We start from the raw sequence: 6000 nt of genomic DNA, 5'->3' as shown, positions 1-6000 counted from the left end.
AAACTTACCTGCGAAATAAAAATAAAACCTAAGCTTACTAAAAATAAAAAACTAACATTACTAAAAATAAAAAAAAACTAAGATTACTAAAAAATTAAAACTACAATTACAAAAAATAATAAACACTAAAATTACAAAAAATAAAAAAAACTACCATTACAAAAAATAATAAACAAACGGCTAGATTACGAGTTTTGCGGTATGAGTGAAAAAGCAGCGTTAAGGCTCTTTTTCACTACCGCTGGTATTACGAGTCTTGCAGGTATAGGTGCACCGCACACTTTTTTGGCCGTAACGCAACGTAACTACCGCAGCTTTCAAAAAGTACTTTTTCAATAGGACTTCCTTTGCACCGGTATTACGAGTTTGCCTGGGAGGCCAAAAAGTGAACGGTACACCCTATACCGTCAAGATTCGTACCGCCACCTGAAAGTAAGTAGTTATGAGTTTTATGCTTCAACGCCGTAACATAAAACTCATAACTAAAGTGCTAAAAAAACACCCATAAACTACCTATTAACCCCTAAACCGAGGCCCTCCCGCATCGCAAACACTATAATAAAAATATTAACTCCTAATCTGTCGCTCCGGACATCGCCACCACTAGAATAAAGATATTAACTCCTAAACCGCCGCCCTCCCGCATCGTAAACACTAGTAAAATATTATTAACTACTAATCTGCTGTACATAACATCGCCGCAACCTACATTACTGTTATTAACCCCTAATCTGCTGCCCCCAAAATCGCCGCCACTATACTAAAGTAAAAAATAAATACAAATTTACCTGTAAAATAAAATCTAACCTGTCTTACACTACAATTAAAAATTTACATTAATTAAATACAATTAACTACATTACAAAAAACAAACACTAAATTACACAAACTAAAAAATAAATGATCAAATATTTAAACTAATTACACCTAATCTAATAGCCCTATCAAAATAAAAAAGCCCCCCCAAAGTAAAAAAAAACCCTAGCCTAAACTAAACTACCAATAGCCCTTTAAGGGGCCTTTTGCGGGGCATTGCACCAAAGAAATCAGCTCTTTTATCTGTAAATAAAAAATACAAACAACCCCCCAACAGTAAAACCCACCACCCACACAACCAAACCCCCCAAATAAAAACCTATCTAAAAAACCTAAGCTTCACATTGCCCTGAAAAGGGCATTTGGATGGGCATTGCCCTTAAAAGGGCATTTAGCTCTTTTTCAGCCCAAATCCTAAGCTAAAAATAAAACCCACCCAATAAACCCTTAAAAAAAAACCTAACACTAACCTCCGAAGACCCACTTACAGTTTTTGAAGACCCGACATCCATCCTCAATGAAGCGGCAGAAGTCCTCAGCGAAGCCGGCAGAAGTCTTCACCCAGTCGTCCGAAGTCTTCATCCAAGCTAGCAGAAGTCTTCATCCAGACGGCATCTTCTATCTTCATCCATCCGGTGCGGAGCGGCTCCATCTTCAAGACATCCGGCACGGGGCATCCTCATTCTATCAGCCAATCGGAATTAAAGGTGAAAAATTTCTATTGGCTGATGAAATCAGCCAATAGGATTGAGCTTCAATCCTATTAGCTGATCAAATCAGCCAATAGGATTGAGCTTGCATTCTATTGGCTTTTCCAATCAGCCAAAGAATTAGGCAAACCTGCCCATTGCCCATTCAGCTCTTTTTCGGCCCATTAAAAATAAAAAATGCCTAATCTAAAAAAAAAAAGTCCCAAAAATTAAAAAAATCCCATTACAAAAAATAACAAACAAAATTATCCTAAATAATGAAAATTATTCCTATTCTAATACCCTGTTTAAAAAAAAAACACCCCAAAATAAAAAAAAAGCTAATCTATAATAAACTACCAATAGCCCTTAAAGGGCCTTTTGTAGGGCATTGCCCTAAAGTTAACAGCTCTTTTGCTAAAAAATAAAAGCACATCCTCTAACATTACAAACCCCCACCCCCCCAAACCCACAAAATAAAAAAAAACTTACTAAAATAAACCTAATCTAGCCATTGCCCTGAAAAGGGCATTTCTATGGGCATTGCCTTTAAAAGGGCATTCAGCTCTTTTTTGGCCCATTAAAATAAAAAAAAGCCCTAATCTAAAAAAAAACAAAAAACAACACCCCAAAATACCCCTATCACTAACCCTAAAATTGGTACTCACAGTTGCTAAAGTCCGGCGAAGCATCTTCATCTCAGCGGCGAAGCATCTTCATCCACGTGGCTCCATCTTCATCTATCGTGGGAGTGGCATCTTTTTCATCCCTGTGGAGGCCAATTCAAATCAGCCAATAGGAATGAGAGCTGCTTAAATCCTATTGGCTGATTTTAATTTTTCAGCTAATAGGAATGCAACGGTACCCCAATATAAAAGGACTATAGCATGAAGAGGACCTCCACATCGGACCGATGGACCTCTGCGTCAGACCGATGGACCTCCACCTGGACCCCCGCCTCCGCACATCGACTGCTCCGCCTCCGCAGGGATGAAGAAGATGCCAGTCCCGTAATGGATGAAGATGGAGCCGCCTGGATGAAGATAGAGTCACTGGGATGAAGATCTTTCGCTGGACTTCAGCAACTGTGAGTACCTATTTTGGGGTGTTTTTTTTTTTAGATTAGGGCTTTTTTATTTTAATGGGCCAAAAAAGAGCTGAATGCCATTTTAAGGGCAATGCCCATACAAATGATCTTTTCAGGGCAATGGGTAGATAAGGTTTCTTTTTGTTAGTTTTTTTTATTTTGTGGCTTTGGGGGGGTGGGGTTTGTAATGTTAGGTGGGGTTTGTTTTTATTTTTTAGCAAAAGAGCTGTTAACTTTAGGGCAATGCCCTACAAAAAATCCTTTTAAGGGCCCTTGATAGTTTATTATAGATTAGGTTTTTTTTTTTTATTTTGGGGTGTTTTTTTTGTTTTTTTAAACGGGGTATTAGAATAGGAAACATTTTTATTATTTTGGATAATTTCGTTTGTTATTTTTTGTAATGGTAGTTTTTTTTTGTATATTTAGTGTTTATTATTTTTTGTAATTGTAGTTTTAATTTTTTTAGTAATGTTAGGTTTTTTTTATTTTTAGTAATGTTAGTTTTTTATTTTTAGTAAGCTTAGGTTTTATTTTTATTTCACAGGTAAGTTTGTATTTATTTTAACTAGGTAGTTAGTAAATAGTTATATTGTAGCTAGCTTAGGTATTATTTTTATTTCACAGGTAAGTTTGTTTTTATTTTTAAATAGGCAATTAGTTAATAATTGTAACTTTAATTTAGGTCTATTTTAATTATATTAAAGTTAGGGGGTGTTAGGTTTAGGGGTTAATATAATTTAATTTAGGTTGTTGCGATGTGGGGGCCAGCAGTTTAGCGTTAATAGGTTTAGTTAGTGTTGGTGATGTGGGTGTATGTTTGGGAACTGCGGTTTAGGGGTTAATAGGTTTAGTTAGTGTCGCCCATGTTTGGGAACTGAGGTTTAGGGGTCAATAGCTTTAGTTAGTTTTGGTGATGTTTGGAAACTGTGGTTTAGGGGTAAATAGGTTTAGTTAGTGTAGACGATGTCGGGAAACAGCGGTTTAGGGGTTAATAGCTTTATTTAGTGATTTAGTTAGTGTCGGTGATGTCGGGGAACTGCGGTTTAGCTGTTAATATAGTTTAATTTAGGTTGTTGCGATGTGGGGGGCGGCAGTTTAGCGTTAATAGGTTTAGTTAGTGTTGGCGATGTGGGTGTATGGTGGTTTAGGAGTTAAAAGTTTTAGTTTGTGTCGGTGATGTTTGGGAATGGCGGTTTAGGGGTTAATATGTTTAGTTTGTGTCTGTGATGTTTGGGAACGGCGGTTTAGGGGTTAATAGGTTTAGTTAGTGTCGGGATGTTGGGGAACTGCGGTTTAGGGGTTAATAGCTTTCTTTTGTGATTTACTTAGTGTCAGCAATGTCAGGGAACTGTGGTTTAGATTAGAACAATGAAAAATTCTGAATATGAATAAAGAATGGATCCGAAAATTCAAAAACTGATTTATTCATTTTCTGAATTTTTCGGGATTTTAGTTATGGTGCTGATTCAGAAATTCGGATGCATTTGAATCTCCGAAATTCGTCCAAAAACTAAATTCGGCCGAAACGAAACGCACATGTCTAATCTATATTTCATCCTTAGGTTCCTTAATAAATGCCCATGGGATTCAGTATTATTTGTATGCTGATGACACCCAAATCTACCTCTCTGCACGAAACCTATGCCCTTCATTTCTAACTTGTGTCACTAACTATTTTACTAATATTTTATCCTGGATGTCCATTCACTACCGTAAAATTAGTCTCTCTAATGCCCTGATATTCAAAGTTTCTTCAGCTTTGAGAGAAATTGCAGGTCAGGCTTCACAGGGGCTGAACTCACTGTATTCCTCCCAGGTCTTAGAAAAAATGAGGATGTCATCTAAATAGACAATGACAGTATGATTAGGTAGGTCACGGAAGACGTTGTTAACAAAGGCTTGAAAAACAGCAGGGGCATTGCACAGCCCAAACGGCATAACTAGATATTTATAGTGCCCTGATCTCGTGTAGAAGGAAGTTTTCCACTCAAGATCCAAATGAGATTATATGCCCCATGAAGATCGAGTTTGGTAAAGTAACAAGCATCTTGGAGTGAATCTTATAACTCAGTGATTAAAGGAATAGGATAACGATTCTTTATAGTAATTTTGTTCAGGCTTCTGTAGTCAATACTGACGAAAAAGAAACCCGCATCAAATACAATGAATGGCCCAGCACTTACTGCCAATATCCAGGTGCACGCTGTCAGGATCCTGCACAGAACCCAAACAACTTCAGTGAATCAAAAGACAGCAGCACCGCTAGGTATACATCAATATCCTTTTAATAGTGAGACATCACATAGAACAACAACAACGTTTCGGTCACCAACTGACCTTAATCATGTTATACAAATGAGTATTCTTAGCCACTTTGTATACCCTCACATAGGGGAGGGACCTATTACCTGTCCAGGTGATACATATTTTGTATTTTCACAAAAGGTTACAATACCCCCTCTAGTGGACACAGGAATAACCATCTTCTTTATACATTCTAACCTGAAAAACACATATCCAAAAACATATTTAATTTCATATATATAAATTCAATAATTTCATAAAGACAATTATTATCATATACAGCAAATAGTGATTATGCAAAAATTCAGCAAGAATTACCACCATAGTAAAAAAATCCTAATTAACACATAGTCATACTATATTTATAAGCTGGCATTCCAATCAATCTCCTTATTCATCCCAATTGGGATGAGGGACTGGAGGGTATAGATCCAAAATGTTTCCCTAGATTTTACATTTTTTTGTCTTTCTCCACCCCTCCTTGGTTTCCTAACCTGCTCAATAACTTGAAATCTAAGTTGTGAAATAGTGTGGCCTGCCTGCAAAAAATGATTTGACACAGGAGCATCCCTATTCCTCCAACAAATGTTAGATTTGTGCTCATTCATCCTGTCCCTGATCCTACGTGTTGACTCACCGATATATATCTTCTAGCATGGACACTTAATCACAAAATCTGAATTACAGGTAAAAAAGCCAGAGATCTTTGTTGTTCTATGTGATGTCTCACTAATAAAAGGATATTGATGTATACCTATTGGTGCTGCTGTCTTTTGATTCACTGAAAAAGAAACCAGCCCCAGCAGGAGAGGAGGAAGGGCAGATAAAACATTTGGCTAAATTCTCTTGGATATACTCCTCTATGGCGTTTTTTTAGCTTTGGAAAGTGGATAAGTCCATCTTTTAGGAAGTGGGGCTCCAGGAAACAATTCATTCTTGTAGTCTTAAGGGCGATGAGGTGGTAGCACATCAGCTGCCTTCTTTTCAAAGACGTCTCCGAATTCTACATACACTGAAGAAGGGTAGACGAGGTCTGGAGAGTGGCTACAGGGGTACAATACAACGGAGTAACCTTAGCCAGACAAGCATGAAAACAGGTCTTAC

Source organism: Bombina bombina, chromosome 2, assembly GCF_027579735.1.
Source record: "Bombina bombina isolate aBomBom1 chromosome 2, aBomBom1.pri, whole genome shotgun sequence".
Taxonomy (NCBI): Eukaryota; Metazoa; Chordata; class Amphibia; order Anura; family Bombinatoridae; genus Bombina; species Bombina bombina.
Note: the sequence above shows the minus strand (reverse complement) of the source record.